We start from the raw sequence: 27141 nt of genomic DNA, 5'->3' as shown, positions 1-27141 counted from the left end.
TGGCTTCTTACTTTGGGAGTCGGGGATACGCCTCTCTGATTTTCCTGCTTTATGTTACGTGCACATTGGTAATTACGTAATCGCATCATATGCTGTGTATTATGAGTATTTAATTATCAATGCAGATAGCACATGAGGCAGGAAACGTACATGCAGGTGAAACGCTTTTATAAGTGCAGTAATAAACTCTGCCCTCGCAATATAGAGGATCAGGCAGCAAATCAGGCACTTTTCTCCAGCACAGGCACTAATGCCCTGGACTTCCCTCATGTGGGATCTTCTGGATCAACTCCCAGATGCCATGCAGTAGCGTCACTTTTTGAAGCAGCCACGGGTGGTGTGTGCTTCAGTGCTGTGCTACCCGAGGTTGCATACTAATTATCAGTGCCTCAACAAAGCACTCCAAGGGAAGGGTGAGGTCAGTAAACATTATGGACTCAGACCCGCCCTGTAAGGTTTGGGGAAAAAATCTGGTTACAAACAAGCAGAAGGCTATCTGAGTACCAGGTAGCATGGGGGTAGAGCATTAAGGGCCATATTTATACTCCGTTTGCGCCGGATTAGCGTCGTTTTTTTTAATGCAAATTCGACGCAAAACGAACTCCATATTTATACTCTGGCGTTAGACGCGTCTAGCGCCAAAGTCCATGGAGTTTGCGTCATTTTTTAGCGTGGACACCTACTTTGTGTTAATGATATGCAAGGTAGGCGTTCCCGTCTAAAAAATTGACTCCGAGGCATGTGCGCCGTATTTACACTCCCGGGCAAAACTGACGCCCGGGACTGGGCGGGTCAAAAAAAATGACGTCCAGCCGATTTTGCGTCGTTTTTTAGCGCCTGGTCAGCGCAGGCGTTAAAGGACCTGTGGGCTCGGAAGAAGCCCAGAGGTGCCCTCCCATGCCCCCAGGGACACCCCCTGTCACCCTTGCCCACCCCAGGAGGACGCCTAAGGATGGAGGGACCCATCCCAGGGAACATAAGGTAAGTTCATGTAAGTAATTTTTTTTTTTTTTTTGGGTGGCATAGGGGGGCCTGATTTGTGCCCCCCTACATGCCACTATGCCCAATGACCATGCCCAGGGGACAGAAGTCCCCTGGGCATGGCCATTGGGCAAGGGGGCATGACTCCTGTCTTTGCTAAGACAGGAGTCATTTCAATGGGGGTTGGGAGTCTAAAAAAATGGCGCAAATCGGGTTGAGGCGAAAATTTTGCCTCAGCCTGACTTGCCCCATTTTTTGGCGCCCAAGCTCCATATTCCCCTACGCCGGCGCTGCCTGGTGTACGTCATTTTTTTTAACGCACACCAGGCAGCTCCGCCGGCTAACGCCGGCTAACGTCATTGAATAAATACGGCGCCCGCATGGCGCTTCAGAATGGCGTTAGCCAGCGTTAGGTTTTTTGACGCACAACTGCGTTGGCGCAGTTGTGCGTCGAAAAGTATAAATATGGCCCTCAGTGTGTATATGACCTGACGTCAAACATGCTTGGCACATTTGGATACAAGCACTCCGATACCGGGAGGTGTTATCCGTGAAAAGCCCCGGTTTTGATGGGCTCCCGACTCTTGGCACAGGTTAGGTTATGCCCTTTTCTGTACAGTGTAGTTGAAAGAGTTTTTTTATGCAATAATTAACCTTTTTTAAGTGGTACCCTGCGGTCACTGCGTGCGTCTTTTTCAGGGTACTGCCTTTGCCGTTCAACATTGAGGAAGCGTTTCACTTTTGTGAGTGAGCAAACCTCTTAACAGGACAGCCAGAGAGAAGTATCAGTGAATGTTTGGTAACGAGTTGAAGGAATCCGCAATTGTTTATTTTTTGCAGATTTATATAGCGTGAGAGAAGCACCACATTGAACAAGGTCACATTCAGTTTTTGTCCGCACAACCAGATTAAACGATTTTCACAGTGAATTATACTAAATTGAGTCAGGTGTGAAACGTTGTGGCAGCAAGCGGGATTTGAAAATCGAAATGCAGTTCAAAGAAGCCACACTGCGAGTTGGGGGATCAAGTGCTATTTGTTACCATAGAAACGTCAAGGTATATGTCAAAATGGACTGAAACATATCGTAATGCAGGTGAAAGGGCTCATGAAGTTAGCACTCTGTCAAAAGTTCATGGATTACTTAGACTTCCATCCTTCTGAGGTTGGGAAATCGAGTATCACTAAAAATGATTAATGGTACCAGTCCACCCTAGAGTGGTTCTGAATGTGAGTCATGCTTAGAAACAATAGGCATACCTCCGATTCCTGTGGAGATGAGTGGGACATTTAACAGTTTGTGAAAAGTGTCATAGGGGCTTTAGTCATATTTAGCACTGAGGTTGAATTACCAATACATAAACATGTCAGTTTATGCCAGAAATTGTACTGGATAATGCTCTATTTTTTCACCAATATTTAAACATTTTCTTGGGGTTAGGAATACCATGGACCCGGAACTCCCTGTTTGTTACACTTTGGCCGAATTTCGCAAACTAATCTTATGCCCCTCTGCTTTCAAATTTCACCAACCGCCACTGGTCTACTCTGTGCACCAGTGCTGTCCTGAAGGTGTACCGGGATAGCGCAAAGTCGGTCTCCTTGTACCTTGTTCATGGACTGATCATAATCCAGCCATCCTTGTTTCCCTTTTTTAAGGTAAGCACATTTTTGCGCTTTTACACTCTTACGTTTGTCTTTAAAAGTTGGTTCAAAACATCCAGAGTATAAAATGTTGTTCTAAAAATGACCAGGAATCCTTAAACATGAGTCACACTAAACTATTGTGTGTCTGAATGCATATACCTGGATCACCACAACTTCCACTGTAACCCTGCGATTCAACGTTCCATTTTCTCACTACACCTCATTAATGACATTGAAGACCACTAAAAGAACATACTAATTCGTTAATGCCTTACAAAGTATGCCCCTCTTCAAGAATTGTTCACTACATGGTAGAGCACCCGCCTATCCTGTGAAACATAGGCCCGTATTTATACTTTTTGACGCTAAACTGCGCTAACGCAGTTTAGCGTCAAAAAATTTTGCGCCAGCTAACGCCATTCTGAAGCACCATGCGGGCGCCGTATTTATTGAATGGCGTTAGCCGGCGCAAGCAGACCGGCGCTGCCTGGTGTGCGTGGAAAAAAACCACGTACACCAGGCAGCGCCGGCGTTGCGAAAAATGGCGCTAGGGCGTCTTAAAAATGGTGCAAGTCAGGTTGACGCAAAAAATCGCCTCCACCCGATTTGCGCCATTTTTAACGACGCCCAGACGCCATTTACATGACTCCTGTCTTAGTAAAGACAGGAGTCATGCCCCCTTGCCCAATGGCCATGCCCAGGGGACTTATGTCCCCTGGGCATGGTCATTGGGCATTGAGGCATGTAGGGGGGCACAAATCAGGCCCCCCTATGCCAAAAATATATATAAAAAAAAAAAAAAATTTCTTACCTGAACTTACCTGAATGTCCCTGGGGTGGGTCCCTCCATCCTTGGGTGTCCTCCTGGGGTGGGCAAGGGTGGCAGGGGGGGTCCCTGGGGCATGGGAGGGCAGCTGTGGGCTCAAGTCCCTTAACGCCTGCCCTGACCCAGGCGCTAAAATCCGGCGCAAATGCAGGGTTTTTTGCCCCGCCCACTCCCGGGCGTCATTTTTGCCCGGGAGTATAAATACGACGCATTTGCGGCGCAGTCATTTTTTTAGACGGGAACGCCTACCTTGCATCTCATTAACGCAAGGAAGGCGTTCACGGCAAAAAATGACGGTCTTTCCTCATACTTTGGCGATAGACGCGTCTAACGCCAAAGTATAAATATGGCGTTAGTTTTGCGCCGAATTTGCGTCGAAAAAAACGACGCAAATTCGGCGCAAATGGAGTATAAATATGCCCCATACTGTTTTGGGTACACATGCACCTGAACCCTCCTTCTTCAAGCACTGCATTTATAAACTTGAGTACATATAAACCATAAGGTGTTATTTTACCAGCACCACAGCCCCATGGACAGAACTTGAAGTTAAAATGCCAGCTTGGGTCACAATTCTAGCCGTTCTGCCTCTGAGAGATAAAAGTAATCTGCGTGCAACCTCCTTGCTAAACTCTGGTGCACGTTTTCAGCGGTCTACATTGGTGGACTCCAAGCAAAGCCGGCCTGGGAAATGTGTTTATACCAACCCCTAATGTACCTAGTGAGTGATACAAATTTGTGAAACATTCCCAGGTTGATTTGTGGGGCCAGTTATATAGATGCCTATTAGAAAATTATGTGTATTCAATGAGACCTGTGTGCCATGCTGAATAACTATTGATCCATTCAGCCCTAAAAGTAGAAGCCTGTTCCTCAACTTAATGAGGTTTTCACATGGCAGTCCAGCCTTGGCAGTCTCTGAGGTTGTTGTGAGAGTGTTATGGGTCGGGCTTGACTTCGTGTAATTCCACATGATCTTTCTGTCAAATTGTGTTGGCCGCTACCTCCATCCTACCCAGGCTATCCTCACCAGAGACGTCGTTGTGCAGCACATGAAACAGTGCAGATCTGAGATGAGACCATTCTCAGTGCCAGGGAGAGGAGGCCAAGTTGCCCGAGATCCAGATTGTATCTCTAGCATTCTGAAGCTGGGCAATCATGCACTGGTCAGAAACACCTTTCCAATTGGCTGTAATATTTAGTTCGGGTGAAACTTGACTGCTATAGTTAACAATAATGAGAAATCTGTTGTGTGCTGATTTGCCTTACTTATGAGATTTCCCGCTCATGCAGATGGTAGCGTGCAGGATATTCAGATGTGTTCCCACTTGCCAGATGTTGGGATTATCCAGCAGCTTCTAAAACACCAACCTTCAGATGTCACCCCATGCCCCAGGTGCTCTGACTACACAGTAGGTTCTACAACACTTACCCATTTTAGGGCAACACCCTGACCTTACAATTTACTAGCCCCATCAGATCAAGGATAACCAAGCAGTTTCTAAAAAATGCACTCCCTTAGTTGAAAATCCTGAGCGCATTCAAATGTAAACAGTCATCACAGGGGCTGTGGTTACCTAGAAGTTTCTGAAACACAGGTCTCCACAGTCTCTGGGCATTATAATATGAGGAGCAGCTATTCTGTGAGCTGGCAACCATCCATCATCCTTCCATCAATCACCTTGTCTCACATCCATCCATCTCCAACCTATCCATCTATCTCCTCTCTCCTCTTATCCATCCAACGTCCACCTCCTCACCCATCACCTTTGTCCTCTCATTCATTCAATGTCCACCTCCTATCATCCATCCCCTTGTCTCTCCTCTCATCTATCCAACATCCATTCATTTGTCCATCCATCCCTCGTCACTCTACTCTCTCCTTCTCTCATCCATGATCTATATTCTCTTCCCATCACCAAAAACACAATGTGAACACAGCAAGTGGTATATAAAATGGTTCCAGAAACACATTACACTGAAGAATTTCTGACTCAATTGAGATGGTAGTTTCACCTGTTGCATATTGCACATTTTCTACAAGTTTTGTTGCCCCCATTTTGACTGGACCTGATAGCACACTCTATGTGCCTAACCTGTGCCAAGAGTCGGTCTTTGGTCTTCCATGGTTGTACATTCTGTACACACACTCTCACTTGAACATCATTACAGTTGGCTGAGTGAAGCACAAGTGCTGTCTATTAAACTCTCATGGAAATATGAAAGGAGCTCATATGGTCTTGGGTGTCTCACATGACCCACATTCTTGTCTCGGGATCCAATTGAGCATGGTTGAGTAGTCATTCTAGGATACAACATTCAAAGCAATGTCACTGACATACCACATATTTCCACTACACAGCTTCATACCACACAATTCCACATCACACAATTACACAACAATTCCAGTCCAACACATCTCTCCCTTGAACTTGCAGCAACCATGTCAACTTTCTTCCACACAAACACAGGCCCCTCATCTCTACCTCACATTCCCACTAACCCCTCTCATCTCACAATCCCACTGCCCCCTCTCTTCCTTCTCGCTCTCCCTCTCTCCTGTCTATACTATATGTGTCTGTGGCCTGCTCTCTTTTCTCTTTCTCACACAATCTTTCTACTCCTCTGTCTCTAGTTCATTCTCCACTTCCTGCACAAACTACATATCCCTCTCTATCTTCCTTTCTGTCTTTTCTGTGCAGCTCTTACCTATATCTATTCACCATGCAACATGATTACACTACACAAATGCACTCCACCCCACACAATTCCACAACTAACAATTCCATTACAACCCACATAACTACACTCCACCATACATACATCCACTACACTCCAAATCAAAACACATAGGTAAAATACATTGGCCCTCATTACAACCCTGGCGATCAGTGTTAAAGCGGCGGTAATGCCGCAAACAGGCTTTCAGAAAAAAAAATGGGATTACAACCGTGGCGGAAACCGCCAATATAGACAGCCACTTTAACACTCTACGGCGGAAGAAACAAACAGTGCGGCGGTCACCGCCAACAGACAGGCGGGAGACAAAGTACCGCCCACCCTATTACAAGAGGCCTATCCGCCACCTTTTCCGGGGCGGAACCAACGCTATCAAAAGCAGGGCGGAAACAGTACACAGAAGGGAAAACACTCACCTCTCGACACCCAACGAGGAACCAGGATGCCATGGAGCCCGAACTACAGGTGTTACCAATGCTGGTCTTCCTCCTCTTGTATCAGGAGCAGCAAAGACGCCGTCGGCGACCACAGTGAGTACTGCACCTACAACACAGGGTAGGGTGGGAGGGAAAAGAGAGTGACACGCAACACGCAATACTCCCACCCCTACCCTCTCCCACAACACCATACACACAAATGCATGCAGCAACATTACATATACACCCCTTGGAAGAACACAATGACAAAAGGAAATGATTGTAACGATTGTAATCAATACAAATAAGATAGTGCAATCTCAAAAATCAGTATATACAAATATGTACAGCAACTGCACAAGTCCGGATAGTGTACTAATCTTTGTCCGTGGACCACTGGTCCCAAAATGCATGGGCGAGGCCCAAACATGATACCTGACTCGAAACGGAGCGAACAGTGCTGGGGCATCAGATCGAAAATATACAGGCACCTCAGGGGGAGGGGGTCACCTCAGCCGGATGAACGCACAATGCCACTGCTACACGATGGGGCTCCATGCCCATTGATGTATCCTAGGGAGTGCAAAGCCACAGTCTCTCAAGTCTCACAAGTGGGTGGTTTGCCCACTGCTTTAATCTGGGGAGTGCAAAGCCACAGTCTCTCAAGTCTCTCCAGTGGGTGGTTTGCCCACTGCTTTATCCTGGGGAGTGCAAAGCCACAGTCTCTCAAGTCTTTCCAGTGGGTGGTTTGACCACTGCTTTATCCTGGGGAGTGCAAAGCCACAGTCTCTCAAGTGGATGTGATTCTCCACTGGTTCTGGAGGGGGCCTGGTGCCCAGAGTGCTTCATCCTGCCAAGGACAGAGGTAGTGGATGTCTTTCTCCACTGGTCCTTGGGGGGGTATGGTGCCCAGAGTGCTTCATCCTGCCAAGGACAGAGGTAGTGGATGTCTTTCTCCACTGGTTCTGGAGGGGGCCTGGTGCCCAGAGTGCTTCATCCTGCCAAGAACAGAGGTAGTGGATGTATCTCTCCACTGGTTCTGGAAGGGGCATGGTGCCCAGAGTGCTTCATCCTGCCAAGGACAGAGGTAGTGGATGTATCTCTCCACTGGTTCTGGAGGGGGTTTGATGCCCAGAGTGCTTAATCCTGCCAAGGACAGAGGTAGTGGATGTATCTCTCCACCGGTTCTAGAGGGGGCTTGGTGCCCTGAGTGCTCCACGTGCAGTGTGGCTGGTACAAATCCCTCACCTGGGTGTGCGTGCCACGAGATTGGCGAGGTTCAGGTAGAATGATATGCCAATGGAGGCAGCGACATACCCCACAGTGATGGAAAAAATGCCTCATGGAAGCTGCCCAGGGTCCAGGAACTCTCCTCCAGCCTCAGACGACTGACCACTGGGGATGGTAGCCATGTCAGCTGTGGTGCCTGTGTCAGAGGACGCCGCTGGGCCGGTGGCGGTGCTTGCGGCGGTGCTGGCGTCGGTTGCTTGCATCGGTGCTGGCGGTGACGTTGGGTCAGCACTTGCAGAGGGACACAGCAGGACGTTTCCTGCAGCCTCGGATGGCTGCCCACTGGGGAAGAGGCTGGGGACTGTTGCTGAGGCTGTGGACATGCCGGGGGTGGTGCAGGTGGTAGGGCTTGCGGTGGTGTCTGTCGCGGCGGTGTCTGTTGCGGTGGTGCTTGCGGCGGTGCTTGCGGCGGTGCTTGGGTCAGCACCTGCAGAGGGACACAGCAGGACATTTCCTGCAGCCTCGGACGGCTGCCCACTGGGGAAGAGGCCTGGGACTGTCGCTGAGGCTGTAGACATGCCCGGGGCGGTGCAGGTGACGGTGCAGGTGGCGGTTGTGGTGGCGGGCAGCTAGCGGTGTTCACCGCCGTACAGGTTGACGTGGTCATGGACAGAAAGTGTGACACTGGTCCCTCAGTCGGTGCCACCATGCCCTCTCCTGACCTTCTCTTCAGCTTTTGGCCCTTCCCCAGCTTTGTTGGTGCCACAGTTGTCTTGCCACTATCCCCTTTGGTTTTTGCTGAGCCCTTGGTGGCTGGTACTTTAGGCTTCTCTCTCCAGGATGTGGGCACCTTTTTCACCTTGGCAGGTGGCGGAATGTCCTTGCCCTCGCTACGTGGCACACTGGCAGCTCTGATGGGTGGCGCACTCCATGACCCAGCAGTTGCTGGCGCCATCTGTGGCTGAGGATTTGGTGGCTGAGGTGCTGGGCTGGGACCTGGGGGAAGGACAGAGGGGGGGGGGTTGTAGGGAAGAGGTCAATGTTAGCCAGGAAGAGTTTCTTAGACACACTGGGATGGGAAGATGGAGGGGGTTTGGGAGTGGAGGCAGAGGTAGTGGTTGTAGGATGTGTACGCCTGCTGAAGTTGTGTGAAGGTGCATGGGCCGGAGGCTGTTGTGAGGTGGAAGGCTGTTGGGTGGGTGTGTGCCTACGTTTGTGTACTTTGGGAGGAGGGCTCACAGACACACTGGTAGAGGACACCGAGAAAGTGTGCATGGTAGTGGGGGAGAAGAGTGCACGTGAGCGGTATGTGGTGATGGGCGTGCTGGTGATGGAGGCAGTGGCTGAGGATGTAGTGCATGCAGGTGTGAGTGGAGACGAGACAGGGAGGGAGGAGGAGGACGTGGAGGAGGGGGACACAGTGGAGGCTGTGGATGTTGCTGTGTCTGCATGGGGATGGTGCTTGTGTGAGTGCCTGTGGGATGCGTGGTGCTTATGCTTGCCTGAGCCACTCTTGTGTGTTGATGAGTGTGCATGCTGGTCTGATGGTGTGCTTGGGATAGGCTGAGGTACAGGGGATTGGGTCTGGGTGGAGGAAGTTGAAGGGAGGAGGCTGGACACAGGGACAATGGCTGCCATCAGTGCTGAGGCCAGAGCCTAAAATGCTCTCTGTTGGGCTGCCTGCCCAGAATGAATGCCCTCCAGGTATGCGTTTGTTTGTTGCAAATGCCTCTCAACACCCTGGATGGCATTCACAATGGTAGATTGCCCAACAGTGAGGGATCTCAGGAGGTCAATAGCCTCCTCACTGAGGGCAGCAGGGCTGACTGGCGCAGGGCCTGAGGTGCCTGGGGCGAAGGAGATGCCCACCCTTCTGGGTGAGCGGGCACAGGACACACGCTGAGGGGCTGCTGGGAGGGCGGTGCTGGTGGGGGGGTGGCGGCTGTGCCCGTTGATACGGTGGGCACAGAGGTGCACGCCACCACAAGGGAGCTCCCATCAGAGGAGGAGTCACTGTCACTGCTGTCTGCTCCTGTCCCCACCGTGGACCTCCCCTCGCCCTCAGTCCCACTGGTGGCCTCAGACTCTGTTGTTTCACCCTCCAGGGCCAAGGGGGTTGCAGCTCCCTCCTGCTCCAATGCCAATGCTCCCCAACCTGATGATGCTATTGCACACAAGAATAGGGAGACCACAAAAAGGGGGGTAAGACAGAAGAAAGACATGTTCAGTGCATGCAACACCACTACCGTTGGCGGACACAACACACAGGGAGCAGCCCTCTGCACCACGCCATGCACTAACAGTTTCTAGAAATTTCACCGGACCATGGAGTACGAGGCCTAACACCAATTGCTGCACACCTGGAAGTCACAGGAGCCTGACTAGATGTAGATGGCTCTTGCCACTGTTTGAGTTGGGGTGCCACTTAGCCTGCCTCACAAGGAACTTTGCCTACAAACTTCGCCCTGGCCTAGGGGAACCCACCTCCCCCACACAGACACCTTGTAATGCGCGCAGAGTCAGCTGAATGAGAGTGTACTCACCCCCTTGTGGCTGCTGTGATGCCTCAGGCGCCCATCCAACTCCGGACACGCCACCGCCAGGATCCGGAACATCAGGGGGGTCATGGTGCGACGGGCACGCCTCCCACATTGGGAGGCCATCCCCAGCTGGGCCTCTGCCGTCTTATTGCTCCAGCGGCGCAGGTCCTCCCATCTTTTACGGCAGTGGGTGCTCCGTCTGTGGCAGACCCCCAGGGTCCGGACGTCCTTGGCGATGGAACACCAAATACCCTTCTTCTTGTGGGCGCTGACCTAGAGGAATGGTACAGGGGGAAATGGAAATAACTTACCCTTCCGGACCGTCATGCTCATTGGACCCCAGTTCCCACCCTTGCCCTGACGCACATACACGCCCCATCCGCACATGCAGGCCTCAGCCCACCCCCATGTATCTTCCATCCACACTACTCAAAACAGGCATTGCTCATGCATCATGCTCACATTGTGCTCACTTGTTTGTCTGGAGGACCGTACAGTTGCGTGTACTGGGGGAGGACCCCATCCACTAGTTTCTCCAACTCCTCCGAAGTGAAGGCAGGGGCCCTTTCCCCAGACACATGAGCCATCGTCGCTTCCAGACTGAGGTCACAGCGGCACTTGCAGTGTAGGTTCTCTCCTATTGAAGGTCAGGTATCAAGTGAGTGAACAGACAGAAAATGGCGGTCATGTCCGCGGCGATGCGTACCGTCACCGCCGGCGTAATCAAAACAGTGACAACGAGGAAGATACTCATAGGATATGGGCGCTCACAGAAAGTCCATAGAATAAATCACACATTTAGTTCATGGCACGGTGCTTCTGACAGGAGGATCTCCCTCAATCCTCCAATGTTTCCAGAGAAACACAAAAGCATACAAACAAAAGTCGTAGCACTCGTGGTATAAAAACAGAGTTAGACGTTGTACGTATATCCAGTCTTCTTCGTAAATTATCAACCAAACTTGTGTTTGTATCAAGGTCCAAGTTTTATTAGTACTGTTCAGAAATCCTCCAAAGGAACAGCCTATTTATAATGTTCAGATATCCTCCATAAGAACAGCCAACACGTGTTTCATCCTCTGAGAAGTATCTCTCATTAAGGACTTCATCAGGGCTTACTGTACTTCATATATTCACAATAATCATATCGTTAGGTAGTCATCGAATATTATCTCCATCAAAGTGTCAGAGTGACTCAATATCGGAAAAAAGGGGAAAAACGCCGCGCGGTCTTATTCACCCGCAGCGTTCCCGAATCTAGTGGCCGCAGTGTATCACCGCCGGCGTACATCGTCATTGGCTCCTGGGACCCATAGGGCCCAATGTTAACCAATGCTGAATTGCACTGCGGTCTTCGACCTCCCACCGCGACGGTGTAGAACGCCAGCGCAGTTACCTCATATCTCCTTGTCCAACCTTACAGGTCAGGCAGCCGCCATTTCAGGAGGCCACATGGGATGGATGTAAACTGTGTCACATCTATCTAGGCCGGGAATATAGACAGATACCGGCACATTGCGGATTTATTACGTTTCTGAAAATTAAACATTGTGATACCTCAGTGTTGGATGACTCTCTGCTCGTTATTCTCCTCCACAGGACACGTACGCTGGGGCAGGTGATGAGATGGCGACATCCTCCGGTGTACAGACCCCTGGTGGACCTGTCGACAATGGAAGAGAGACACATCATTGTCACATACAGACTTGATCATGCAACAATCCAGGAACTGTGTGCCCAGTTGGAGCCGGACCTGATGTCAACTATCCGCCATCCCAAAGGAATCCCCCCTCTAGTGCAGGTCCTGTGTGTACTTCATTTCCTGGCCACTGGGTCTTTTCAAACAACAGTGGCCATGGCATCAGGGATGTCCCAGCCAATGTTCTCTAACGTGTTGTCCAGAGTGTTATCTGCCCTGCTGGAACACATGCGCAGCTACATCGTTTTCCCAGGTGGAGGATTTGCCCACATTGAAAGGTGACTTCTATGCCCTGGGACATATCCCCAACATCATTGGTGCCATTGATGGGACACATGTGGCATTTGTCCCTCCCGCAGGAATGAACAGGTATACAGAAACCGGAAGAGCTACCATTCGATGAATGTGCAGATTGTGTGTTTGGGAGACCAGTACATCTCCCATGTCAATGCCAAGTATCCTGGCTCTGTGCATAACGCTTACATTTTGAGGAATAGCAGCATCCCTTATGTGATGGGGCAACTCCAGAGGCACTGTGTGTGGCTAATAGGTGAGGTCAAGGTCCCAATACAGTTGACATAGGTCTCTGCCCCTAAGGGTTAGGGTGTGTCTAACCGTTGTCCCTCGACATTTGTAGGTGACTCTGGTTACCCCAACCTGTCATGGCTACTGACCCCAGTGAGGAATCCCAGGACAAGGGCAGAGGAACACTACAATGAGGCACATGGGCGAACTAGGAGGGTGATCGAGCGCACCTTTGGCCTCCTGAAGGGCAGATTCCGGTGCCTCCATCTGACAGGTGAATACCTCTACTACTCACCGAAGAAGGTGTGCCAGATAATCGTGGCCTGCTGTATGCTGCACAATCTGGCTTTGCGACGCCAGGTGCCTTTTCTGCAGGAGGATGGGCCAGATGGTGGTCTTGTGGCAGCTGTGGAGCCTGTGGACAGTGAAGAAGAGGAGGGAGAAGAAGAGGATATTGACAACCGAAACAACATCATCAGGCAATACTTCCAGTGAGACACAGGTAAGAAGATGCCACTGCTTCCCACATCAGATTCTATTGTTGGAACTCGCATAAGTGTGTCATTTTCATTTAGTGTATAGACCCTGACTTGTCACTTTGACTTTCCATTTCACAGATTTGGGTCCCACTTTGTGCCCTCTGCTAAGTTTACTGCTGGCCTACAGCTGTGTTACATTGGTATGTGAACAAGTAAATTGACATTGCTATATTCCATAGTTGTTGCAATTACACATTTGTGAAAGCACAGACTGACTCCAGATTGTTTTGTGTTTGAAGTGTGTTTATTCCTGGGCAAATAAGTGGAGGGGGTTGTAAAATGGGCTGGGGGATGGTGGAGGAATGTCCATGGCAGAGTCCAGTCTATTTGTTTCACAGGTGTATTGTCCAAAGGGGCATAGGAAGTGGAGCAATCGCAGTTTAACGATGGACAGGGTGACATAGTGGGACAGAAGGGTGACATTCAGGGGGGTCTCATTTCCTGGCGGGGTCTTGGCATTGTTCTCTGTCTTGTTCCTGGATCTCAGGGAACGTTTGCAGGGTGGTTCTCCATCTGCAGGGGGTGGGGTGCTGGTGTCCTGTTGTTCCTGTGGCAGTGCCTCCTGTCCACTAGTGCCGGCGAAGGTGGAGGGCTGTTCATCGTCCAGGCTAGTTGCACGGGCCCCTTGTTGTGCCACTGTGTCCCTCCTGGTGTTAGCGAGGTCTGCCAGCACCCCTGCAATGGTGACCAGGGTGGTATTAATGGACTTCAAGTCCTCCCTGATCCCAAGGTAGTGTTCCTCCTGCAGCTGCTGGGTCTCCTGAAACTTGACCAGTACCGTTGCCATCATCTCCTGGGAATGATGGTAAGCTCCCATGATGTTGGAGAGTGCCTCGTGGAGATTGGGTTCCCTGGGCCTATCCTCCCCCTGTCGCACAGCAGTCCTCCCATTTTCCCTGTTATCCTGTGCCTCTGTCCTCTGAACCGTGTGCCCACTGCCACTGCCACCAGGTCCCTGATTTTCTTGGGTTGGTGGGTTTGCCTGGGTACCCTGTAGTGGTGGACACACTGCTGATTGACGTGTCCTGGGGACAGAGGGATGGGCCCGCTGGGTGGGTGCTGTGCTGGTGTTTCCTGAGGGGGAGGCAAGGTGGTGGCTTGTGCCAGTGTCAGGGGAACCGACTGTCCCGAGGTCCCTGATGGGCCGGGCTGGTCATCTTGATCCAGTTGTGCAGAGCTGCTGTCATCACTGTGGGCCTCTTCTGTGGGGGGAATGGATATGTCTGGCACCTCCTGTCCGGTGATGTTGAGTAGGGGTCCTGTTGGGATGTAAATGCATAGTTATTGTACGTGTGTGTGCCATTGTGTGCAATTGGTGAGTGACCCTGTACTCCAGTGCTTGCATTATTAGCTTGATCCTTGTGTGATTGGTGATTTTGGGGCATTAGTGAGTCTCTCTACTGGACATGCTTGGGTGATGGGTGTCCATGCATTTGTGTTACATGCAGGGCTTGGTTTTGGGATGTGTGGGTTATGTTGGTGGGGTATCTGTGGGTTGTTAGGGTGATGGGTGTGAGGGTAAGGGTGGGAGCATGTGATGGCATGCAGGTAGGGTGGGGGATATAGTAGTAAAGATTTGCCTTACCAGAGTCCAGTCCTCCTGCTACTCCTGCGAGGCCCTCAGGATGCAGTATAGCAAAGACTTGCTTCTCCCATGTTGTTAGTTGTGGGGGAGGAGGTGGGGGTCCACCGCCAGTCCTCTGTACAGTAATCTGGTGTCTGGAGACCACGGAACCCACCTTCCCTCGTAGATCGTTCCACCTCTTCCTGATGTCATCCCGTGTTCTTGGATGCTGTCCCACTGCGTTTACCCTGTCGACGATTCTACGCCATAGCTCCATCTTCCTTGCAAAGATGTCTGCTGCACCTGTGATCCGGATAGCTGTGGCTCTACCCGGATGATTTCCTACACCATGACTCTGAGCTCCTCCTCAGAGAACCTGGGGTGTCGTTGAGGTGCCATGATGTGGTGTGGGTGATGTGTGAGGTGGTGTCTGTTGTGATGTGTGAGGGGATGTGTTGGTGTGTGTTGTTTGAGGTGCGTGGATGATGTAAGTGATGGTGTTGGGTCTCTGTGGATGCTGGTGTTGTTTTTGGTAGTGTCTCTCTCTGGCGTGGTTTCAAAATTCTGGTAGTAAAGGGTTTGTGGGTGATGTGGGTGTGTGTTTTATAGTGGTGGGAATGTGTGGGTGTGGTGTGTGTATGTGTATCAGGTGTGTGTATTTTGAATTGTTCAATGTGGTTGTGTTTTGCATATGTGTGTGTATTTTGAGCGCGGTGGTGTGTACCACCAATGGGTTACCACGGTTGAAAGACCGCTGCGTTGATTCGTGGGTTGTGATAGTGTGGGCATATTCCTGTTGGCGTGAAGGTGTTGGTTTTGTTATTGCCAGTTTATCACGGACCTTGGGTGTGGCGGACTTGTGTGGGTGTCTGTATTGTGCGGGATTCCGAGCTGTGGGTCGTAATACCTGTAGCGGAATTCCTCTGCCGCAACGGTATGTTGGCGGTCTTCTGCACGGCGGAAAGCGGGATTTACCGCCAGGGTTGTAATGAGGGCCATTATCATTTACAACACCAATATCTCTAACTCTTTTAAATGTGAGACCTACAGCATTGCACATGCTTGTTTTTATTGCCAACATTTCCAGAATTCCTTGTCTAAGATGGCCCTAGCCTTCTCTACACACAGGGGCCCTGTTACTCACCATCCCTCTATGGAGATAGTGCTAGAATTCATTGTCCCTCTTCTGGGCAGCACAGACAAAATGTTAGGGTGGCTCTGGCAATGACCTGATTTCAGTTCCTAATAGTCCCTCTCAGAATCGTGACTTCACTTCAGAGGGAGAACTAGGAAATCTTTCATTTGGGTTCCCACTGTTCTTTATCTCCTGTTAGATGGCTAATCCATGCTAAGTGACCACTCTTAACACTACTTCTGCTGGCAGAGGCCAAGCCAATGTCTTCTAAGTAAAGAATTGTTAAGAACCAGAAGCGATGTACATTCAGTTGCTGGTGCAGGACTGTGAAGCACACCAGTTCTAAACAAGTTTACTTTCAGGTGGCACAAAGTTAACTTTTAGAAAGTCCATTTTCACTAAGGTTATCAAACAAATATTTACACCAGTGAATTAGGTAATTTAAACTAAGTTGTAAATACATTCAATTGACAACTTTATCATTTTACCAGGCCAAACTACAATAAGATGATTTTATACATACAAGGCTTGTTCTTGGAAAATATTGCGTTACTAAGGCTATGAGACACTTTTTGAAACTGATCACTGTGAAGGGATATATTTCCCAAATATCTATGATGCCCCTCATTTCTATATTAATAAATGATTCCTGTTTATTTACCATGGGCTCTTCTGAGGTGAATTAGCTAATATATATGAAAGTAGGTTTTTCAATATGTCAAAGACACTTTTCTTCTCTTTCCCCATGTTATAACTGGGGTTTCTGGTTTTCACAGTATACATAGTGTACAAGCATGAACCATCACTCTAGTTGTGGTAAGCTATATACACACCAAAGGATAACCTGTGCTCACCATCTGGTAGCTTGGCACAGAACAGTCAGGCTTATCTAAGAGACAATGTGTAAAGTATTTGTGCAACACACTCACACACTATTACAATGAAAACACCACAAAATTACTCCACACAGGAGAATAATATATTATATTATTAAGAGGGAAACAAGACAAAAAGAACAAAAATTCAATAAGTAGAACTGGAGCTCTGAATTTTTAAAGAATAAATCAAAAAGTAGTGCTTAGAACTCAATAGTGCTTACAGGTTACTTGAGGTAATGCTGGACTGGGGTAAATCCAAGATTAAGGCTGACTGCGATGGAGGACTCGCACAAGACGCGCTCAAAAAGTGCCTTGGCTGGAGGAAGCGTTGATCTTGAAGAATTGATGCATGGAGCAGAGGAGGTGATGCATCTGTTCAGTCCCGCGAATGTAGGCAATGCGTCAGTTCCAATACGCACAACCAAAGAAGGCATTATCTACGAACCCCTTTGTGATGTAAGCAATGCATCGTGCTCTAGCCGCACAGTCTGTCATCATCGAGTCACGCAATCTGTTGACGAAATGCCATCGGGCAGCAGCTACATCAATGGAAGATGTGTCTGTTCCAGTTGGTGAAAAGTCATTGATGCGTTGGCTCTGATGGATCAGCACAGTAGAAATCACCTTTCAAGGTCCCAGAATTGGATTGGCGCAACTTGTCATGGCAGGGCTTACAGATTTTAGAGACCTGGTACTGTTGAGAGGTTGAAGGAAGTCTTTGATGGCCCTGAGACTTCAGAACAAGGGAAAAGCCAGAAAACCCTTTTAGTCACTCTAGGTTCAAGTGAGATGGGTCCAGTCCTCATTCTCAGAAGGGTAGAGATCAGCAGGGCAACTCAGCAAAGGAAAAAGCAGTCCTTCCAAGGCAGCAGTCTCACAGAATGGCAATTCTTGTAGCACAGCAGTCCTTAATCCTTGCTGGGCTCTTCACAGGTTGAATAGTGTACTATCTTGATAAGGTTAGAGGCCCAGCACTTATACCCATTTGTGCCTTTAAAGTGGAGGTGGCTTCAAAACAGGCCCTTGAAGTGCAGAGTTCTGGCCCCAGGCTATCCGTAGGGGGTAATCAGCCCTTTGTGTGGGACACAGGACACTGTCTATTCAGGTGTAAGTATCAGCTCCCCCTCCATCGTCCTACCCAGGAAGAGCAATCAGAATTCGAATGAATGCAGATGGGTTCTCCTTCACATCCCCATCCTGTGTTTATTGGCTGCCTAAAGGGAATGCAGAATGTGTAGCTGTCACCCACCCCAGATGTGTATTGGAGACAGGTTACAAGGCACACAGAGCATTATGAGCAGAGAAATGGCCACTTTCTAAAAGTGGTATTTCTAAAATAATAATGCTCAATCCAACTTTGCCATTAAAGAGGTTTTATCATTATCATTCCAAAGATGTAAAACATGATACAGCTACTCCTTTCTAATCAGGAATTACAGCTTAATAAAAAGGGTATTAAGGAATTCCCAGTACTAGCATTTGAGAGGAGTAGGCCTCACAGTAGTGAAAACTGTCTTTAGTTGTCACTACCTTTACTTACACAACACCCTGCCCTTAGGGCCTACCTTAGGGGTGGCATGTGTAATGAAAGGGGAGTTTAAGGCTTCTAAAGTACTTTTAAATGCCAAATCAAAGTGGCTGTACACTGCACACACAGGCACTGCAATGGCAGAATGGAGGCAGGTTTGAAAGGGTACTGGTATGGGTGGCACAATCAGTGCTGCAGACCTACCAGTAGCATTTAGGTTACAGGTCCCGGATATATGGTATACCACTTAACAAGGGACTTACAAGTAAACTAAATATTCCAGTTGTGTATACACCAATGTTACCATGTTTAGGGGAGAAGCACATGCACTTTAGCACTGATCAGCATCAGCAGTGGTAAAGTGCTGAGAGTCCTAAGTCAACAAAAAGAGACAGCAAAAAGAGGAACAAAAGAGGAGGTAAGCATGCAAAATGTTTGGGGGAAGGCCCTACTTCGACCTACTTGAAAACCACATCCCAGGGTGTGCATAATGGCGCATTCTGAAAAAATGTTTATCTTACATGAGGGTAGTATAAATAGACACTGAAATCCATACAACGTTTACTTTCCAAACCACTGGTGCAATTTCTTCTGCAACAGCCTTACTGGAGAGTTAAGTTAACCAATAAGATGAAACCTGTTTAACAGCACATTTTCATGAACAGGGCTTACAGCACAATTATGGTCCATAAAAAGACGAACACTTTTGGGTGGCACAAAGAAAGACAGATTCTTTACAGACAACAATTCGGTCTTGAAAATTGGTGAACATTAAAATGAATATACTTGAGTGCAAAATATTTTCCTAAATGTCATTCAATCCTGCATGTCATCTAAGGGTGCATTATCCAATAAAATTCTTCATCAATCAACGATAATGTCTTTTTTTTATTTATGGTTACTTCAGTCAACTTTGACTCCATAAAGAGTAAGCAGTTGTTAAAGACTGTCGCTTTATTGCAGATGTGTGGTTCCTGGCATGTGTTCATATCTTCACTAACCTTCAGCTGTCTCTTCCTGCAGGCTTTTGCAGCGGTGGACAATTTCAGTCGCAATGCTACTCAGTTAACATTTCCTGTAACAGTCTTAAATGCTCTTCGAAATGGAAAGTGCTTGGACCTTTGTATGTGTATTTTCGTATGGGCTGTGCTATGACCAAATATTTAAGTAGTGTTAACTTCCATATGCCTTTAACTGCTACAAAAGCACACTCATTTTCCTTTTCTGTGAGTACTACACATAGTATCCTTGAAAACGAAAACTACTTTGGCTAATGTTTAAAATTAAAGCAGTCATTTGAACCAAAACAAAACCAGATTTCTTGACAAGCTTGCCTTGTGTCTATCCTTAAACAATGTATTTCAAACCAGATGAGATATGATTGTTTTATCTTGGGCCTGTAATAATCTGGGGGCATATTTATCAATGTGTTGTGTCGCAATTTCATCACGCAAGGTGGCACAACACAACACTAAAGCAAGGTTTCTTAAGCCATGCGCAGTCACTGTGTGGGGCCCTGAATGGATTGATAAATCTGAAGTCATGCAAAGCAGTGCAAATCACTGTTTGGCATTACTCTGACCCAGGGAGGTGTTTCATGGGTAGAGCATGGGAGTTCCCATGCAGCCACCCTTGGATAATGGCACAGTGTTAGTAAATCTGGGAATGCCCAAGGGAGACGCAAGGAGGAGAAACGTCTTTATTTCTCCTTGTTGTTTCGTCTTTTTAAGTGTGCAGCCTTCTGCCTATAACTCAAGGGTGCCTGCATTGGGGCTAGACGGATGTATGTCGGAACGACGCCTGCCGGAACAACGAATGCCTGAACAACGAGGTCAGAACAATGACCTCATTGTTACCACTAATGCCTTTACCACGAATGCCTTAACAACGATTTTTCGTTGTAAAGACATTCCTGGTAAAAGGCATTAGTGATAGGCATCCATTGATCCTGCATGCGTCTCCCCTCACCCCCCACCACTAAAAATTAACGCGACCCCCCACCCCCTCTAAAACCACCCCCACCCATGCCCCTAAAACTACCCCCGCCCCACCCCTAAAACTGACCCCCACCCTACCCCCAAAACCTAAAACAACCCCAACCCCCACCCCATCCCTGAAACCTAAAGTACCCCCACCACTGAAACTACTCTGAGCCCCCCACCCTGCCCCTAAACCTAAACCCCCCCAACCTGCCCCTAAAATTACCCGACCCCCCCAACCCACCCCTAAAACCTAAAACCCCAACCCCCCACCCCCACCCCTAAAACTGACCCCCACCGTACCCCCAAAACCTAAAACAACCCCAACCCCCACCCCTGAAACCTAAAGTACCCCAACCCCCACCCCTAAAACTACTCTGAGCCCCCCCACCCTGCCCCTAAACCTAAACTCCCCCAACTTCCCACCCTGCCCCTAAAATTACCCGACCCCCCAACCCACCCCTAAAACCTCAATTCCCCGGCCCTACAGAAAATACCACAACCACCCACCTCACCCTGCCCCCCAAACCAGAAAATACATTGTTCCGCTTTCGTTAACCAGGACTTCGTTGTTTAGGAGTCAGCGTTGAGGGCGTTTCCCGGGCTAGACAGCCAAAATAGCAACAGCATACGGAAAGGAGAGTAATGGTGGCAAAGTGACTCATGCGCTACATGAAAGCTTGATAAATATGACCCTGAATGTTGTTACTGGAGCATGCTGCAGGACATGGATAGTATGATAGTAAAGAAAGTCTATTAAATTAATGAAGTCAAAATCCAGCAGTTTAGATCTACTTTCAATAAATATTCAACATTGTTATATCACATGAAAACAATAACGGGCAACTCTCCTTTTAAGTAAATGACAGTTCAAGGTTAATGACGAGACCTTATTCACAACATGTCAATATACAAGGACTTTGGCTAAATAAGGCAGATGACATTATTGTGATTATAATGGAAACAATGTCATTGTCTAGTATAATTCAAGAGTATACTTTACCTTGAAATGTAGATTTGCATTACCATATTTAAATGATAGAAGTTAGAGCTAAATTGCCATTTACTGCAGTCCTTGTAATGTAATGTGTATATTTATCAAGGGACTATGCTTTGATTCAAAACACTTAAAGCATGCATATTCCATTTAGCTTTATTACAGGTTTTATTCTAATATTTGCTATTATGCATACCAGTACAAGCTTACAAAGTGTGCAACACAAATAACCCATAATATGAAAGACAGTACAGTCCACCTAAACTAAAGGGTAAAAAGCCAAGGAAGAAATAATTTTAGGAAATATCTCCAGCTCCCAGGTGTCATTCCTCAAGCTAATGGGCCAATTTTCCAACCTAGTCTTCAAAACTGCTCTGACCAACACTCCTACAAACAGTTGCCATCCTGCTGGGTAAACTTCCTGTTGGAGAGTTGGAGACTGGGAAGGTCCAAGATTTGAGAGGGCTTAGTATGATCTCACTGACATGCAACAGTGAGAACGAAGTCTATGTGACTGATTCCAGGACTAATGGAATCCTTAGAGCAGTGCAGAAAAAGTTGACTTCAAAAGAACCACAGATACCAATTTCACCTAATAAACTTTGTTTTGTGAAGAAATTAAACATTTTAATAAAAAAGGTTCATAGGCAAATGACTGGGGTAAAACAGGTGCATCAATGAGGCCAAGGAGACTTTGGCCCTCATTTTGAACTCGGCGGTAATCACCGCCGACCGCTGTGGAGACGGTGAACAGAAGACTGCCAGTGGACTGCACACCACCGAATAATGATGCCAAAAAGTTAAACATCCAAAAATCCTGCAACCTCCACCCACCACCAGGGCATACGACGGCGGAAAGGCAGTACACCCTACCACTCCACCACCATGCAGACAAACCCTCCGCCCACCATATAATGATGCACAAATCAGCGTGGCGGATAGTGAATGCCAAATGACCATTGGCAGTACGGATCACCATGGCCAGCAATGGGATCCACCAACAACCAATGCACACATTGGCAAGTCTGAAACACACACACCTGACACACATCCACAACACCATAAAACACTCACATACACACCCCACAATCCTTTGCATCACCAATAGCACGACTGAGATTGACAACACAACACGTATGCACCGAACCCAACATCACACAAGTCGCACACACAAACACCACCAAAACACATACATACCCCAAACACCATCACAAGCCCCACACACAACCACACAACAGCACCCTCACCAATACACTCACAACACACCACCCACAAAATACACCATGGCACCCCCTAAGCACCCCCACTTCACAGACAGGGAGCTAAGGACCATGGTGGACGAAATACTCAGGGTCGAACCACAACTATTCTGGGCACAGGTTTAGCAGACACCCGTGTCCAGTAAGATGGAGTTATGGCAGCGGATAGTCAACTAGTTCAACACAGTGGGAAACCATCCACGCACAAGGGACGACATCCGGAAGAGATGGAACGACTTGCGTGGGAAGGTTCGGTCAATGGCATCCAGGCACAACATCGCCATACAGAAGACTGGTTGTGGACCCCCCTACTCCCCCTGAATACACCAACTGGGAGGAGAAGGTCTTGGCTATCCTACACCCGGAGGGACTCACCGGACTCAGTGGAGGACTGGACTCAGGTAAGTCAACTACAATACCTGAACAGTCACCACACCTGTAATGCATGTATCACCCCATCCCCTCACTACCACCAGGACCCCATTCCTAATCCAGTCCACAGCACCCACATCCTAGTTCCCTGCATGACCACAATCCCACAAACAGATCTCCATCCAGCCCCCTGTGCACAGTCACCTACCCTTGCAAGGAATCCTAGTGGCTCTACAGCACCCACAATGCACCGCCACCCCCCACATAAAATGCAACTAAATGTACACGCAGGGACGTTGCATGCCACGACAGGGGAATATAACCATCAAATAGTGCAGAGCAGTGCAGCAAATGCTGATAAAGTACCTGACACCCACCTGTATATTCACCCACACACAGGCACCACCACCCATGCCACTCAGACGGAGATGTCAACAAGTGCCAGCCCTCCACTTGAAGACAGAGGTCTCACTCAGGAGAGTGCAGGGGGATGTCTGGAAATAGAGGAACTCCCTGGCCCATCACACAGTCCTGGACTGTCACATTCCAGAAGCCCCACCTAGGATACCTCTGACAACCCTACCACCCAGCCACCATCATCAGCTCTGGCCAAAAGACCCCACACCAGTGTCTCCTGGCCAAGGACTGGCAGACCACATATACGGAAGCCAAAGTCTCCACCCACCAACAGACAGGATGATGAAGAGTCAATTGCAAGTGGGACTGCCAGACCTGTGCGGTTGGCACATGCACAGGGGGCTAGGGCCAATGGGAGGGCAGCAGTGGCCCAGGGGGTGGCCAAAGGAGGGATGCTGCAGCCCAGGAGGTGATATCTGAGGTCCACCATACCCAGGACAGGATGGGCCAGATCCTGGCCACCCTGGAGCAGAATCAGAGGCTGCAGATAGCACACCACCAGGAGACCATGGAGCAATGGAAACAGCTCAATGCCACAATGGCCTCCATTGCAGGGGTGCTGCAGCACCGGTACCACAGCCAGCCTGAGTTCTCCACCCACCTGCAAGCCCCGACCACTAGCCAGAACACTGCCCTGCCATGTACATCTTCATCAGCTACTGGACTAGTGGCACTGCCAGAGGACACAAAATAAACCAGCACCCCTACCCCTTCAGCCCAGCTGCACCTTTGCAAGTGAGCCCTCAGACCCAGATATAGCACTGCAACACCAGCCAAGATCAAGCCCAATGCCAGGAAGTGACTCTGCCCTGAACTGTCTCCCTTGTGTGCCACTGAGCTACCTCATTGACATGCCACTGCCATCACACCATCTTCCCTTGGACACATTGACCAACACACAGTGCTACCAACAACTGAGCATATGTACCTGAACATGTATTTGCACCATGGGCTCACTCTCTTTCACTGTCCCAACACTTATGTATATTTTGTCATTCAATAAATACACATATGCACCCAAATCGTATGTCCCTCATCAATATGAGATACAAATTGTGAGTGTGTATGCATTAGCCAGTTGATATCATAATCACACCTTTATTCCAGGAGGGGATTAAATGGACTGTAGTGTCTAAAGTATGTCACACTGTACCTAATATTGGGTTCCCTGGCACATGCCACCTCATTCATCATTTAGCATTGTCACAAACAAAAGATACCACAATATGTAATACATGAGTCAGACTGTAAGTATGCAGTGAAGACGTCAGCATCACTGAACAGTACCTTGGAGTCACTGGAAGTAAAGGTGGATTAGCTGTGTCCTGGAGTTGAGAGCTTCCACCTCTTCTCCCTCACGATCACTCTCATCCCCTCTCTGAGGTTGCAGGGCTGGTTGGACAGCACCCTCCTCTTCCAGAAGGGGAATAGCTTTCCTCACACCCAAGCTGTGCAGCATCCAGCAGGCCACCACTATCGTACACACCTTGTTAGTGTCATAGCACAGGGATCCCCGGGGAGATGGAGGAAACAAAATCTAGCCTTCAGGAGACCTATTGTGTGCCCAGTCACCAACCTAGTATGTCCATGGGCCTCATTATAATTCCTCTCCACATCTGTCCTGGGATTCCTCACTGGTGTCAGGAGCCATTGCAAGTTGGGGTAGCCAGAATCACCTGCAAAAGTGGTCGAAAGAGGACTTGAAAAAACTGACTTTACTTGCATACAGCCTGGGTGTCAGCAATGTACTAACCAGTGTCATACACACTCACCCATGGGCCTACCTCTCTCCCCTTGTAGTTGTTCCATCATGTGTGGCACACTGCTGTTTCTCAGGACAAATGAATCATGGACTGCGCCAGGGAACCTGGCATTGACATGTAATATGTACTGATCAGCAGTACACATCAATTATACATTCATGGAGCGATAGTTCTTACGATTACTATACACCTGTTCATTCACTCTTAGGGGTATGAGAGCTATGTGGGTTCTATCAATGGCACCTATCACATGGGGGATATTGGTGAAGGCATAAAATCCAGATTTGATGCCAGGGAGTTCAGCCCTTTGGGGAAACTGGACATATGTTGGCAAGTATTGAACATAGGCATCCAGGAATCTGGACAGGATTTGGCTGAACAATGGCTGTGAGACCCCTGCTGTCATGCCCACTGTCAACTGAAATGAGCCCGTAGCCAAAAGATGGAGCACAGAGAGCACTTGCACAGTTGTCGGGATGGCATGCTGATTTTGATTTGCCAGTTTCAGAACAGGATCCATTAATGCACAGAGGTCATGGATTGTAGCTTTATTGAGTCTGTAGGTGATAATGATGTGATGTTCCTCTATGGTTTCCAGATCTACCAGGAGTCTGTATAGAGATGGGGCCGTCCCTCACCACATGGGTCTGTACCTAGGGGGGGAGGAAAGAGCACATTCTGAGTGTCAACTTACACTTGCATCCCATGATGTCACTTTTTTTTCCAAAATGTGACACGTAGGCAACACACACAAACAGGAAGAATGAGCTACACCGTCAGGCAAATGTGTGCTGAGTCAACTCTGTCATAATGGCATCTCAGTGTGGACACACTTCCAAAGATAGATACATGTGAGGATTATAGAATGATGTCAGCAAGCGATGAAGGGGAGAGAGACTGGGGCCCTGGGTGAGGCCCCTGGCCAGGCTATGAAAACATGGTGGTAGTAAAATCCTGCCTCCTGCCATCCAGGTATGATATAGTGGAAGTGACTTCATTCCGCTGGCGGTATTCGTCATGGCAGAAGGGGGTGCTCACCGCCATGCACCTGATCATTGGATTACATGGTTGTCAATGGGGAACCTGGGCCAATCATGATCACCGGCGGCAGTGACGGAGAATACCGCCGCACTACCTACACCATTTTGTCACACCCTTGACACTTGACTCCTGATTCCTGTGAAGGGTAGTACTCCACTGCATGTGCTGCTGTGTCCTAACTCTGGTCCCTGAGATGGCGCAGGTTACAGGGGAACGGGCCCGGCCTTCACTGCAAGGAGCTTGAGAAGCTGGTGGACGGGGTCCTACCCCTGTATGCGAAGTTGTATGGGAGATCAGAGGAGCAGGTGAGTTGGCATCTGTCATCCTTAGATGTGTATGAGTGTGGCTGATGCCTGTATGCATGTGGGTTCAATGTGTGACTGCCCAGCCATAGTTTGTCTGGCACATTCTGCCTGTGAGTTGCATGTCAACAATGGCTGTTCCATATGGAACGACATGGCATTTGTATTTGGTGCACACATACTGACATTTGTTTCTTTGCTCTGTGTGTCCCATACAGGTCAACACCCATCAAAAGAAAGGCCTGTGGCAAGCCATCACCAAGGAAGTGCGGACCCTGGGGGTCTACAACCGGTGGATCACCCACTGCAGGATGCAGTAGGAGGACCTAAGGCACTGGGCCAGGAAGACCGGAGAGGCCCAGCTGGGGAAGGCCTCCAAACGAGGAAGGGGTGCCGTCGGACCCTGGCCCACATACTGGGAGTGGCCTATTCGGATCTGGATGGGCGCTTGAAGGCAGCACAGCAGCCACAAGGGGGTGAGTAACAACACTGATGTGATACTACTATGATGGATGTTTTTGGGTGCTGTGAGATGTATGCATTGTAGTGCCAGGCACATAGACCGGTGTGTCCCTGCAATCCTGCCCCCTCCAAGTCCTTGGGATGGTGTAAGGGCTATCTTTGGCAGACCCTAATGGTCTATAAGGGGTCCCCTATGTGTCATCTGGTATTCATTGTGGCCTTATGTTCTTGTAAGTGCAATGGCTGGGCATGGTCTCTCATGGGTGTACTTCACACAGTGTATCAGGGTCGTGTTTCATGAG

Source organism: Pleurodeles waltl, chromosome 1_2 (assembly GCF_031143425.1).
Source record: "Pleurodeles waltl isolate 20211129_DDA chromosome 1_2, aPleWal1.hap1.20221129, whole genome shotgun sequence".
Classification (NCBI taxonomy): Eukaryota; Metazoa; Chordata; class Amphibia; order Caudata; family Salamandridae; genus Pleurodeles; species Pleurodeles waltl.
This window is presented reverse-complemented; position numbering follows the sequence as displayed.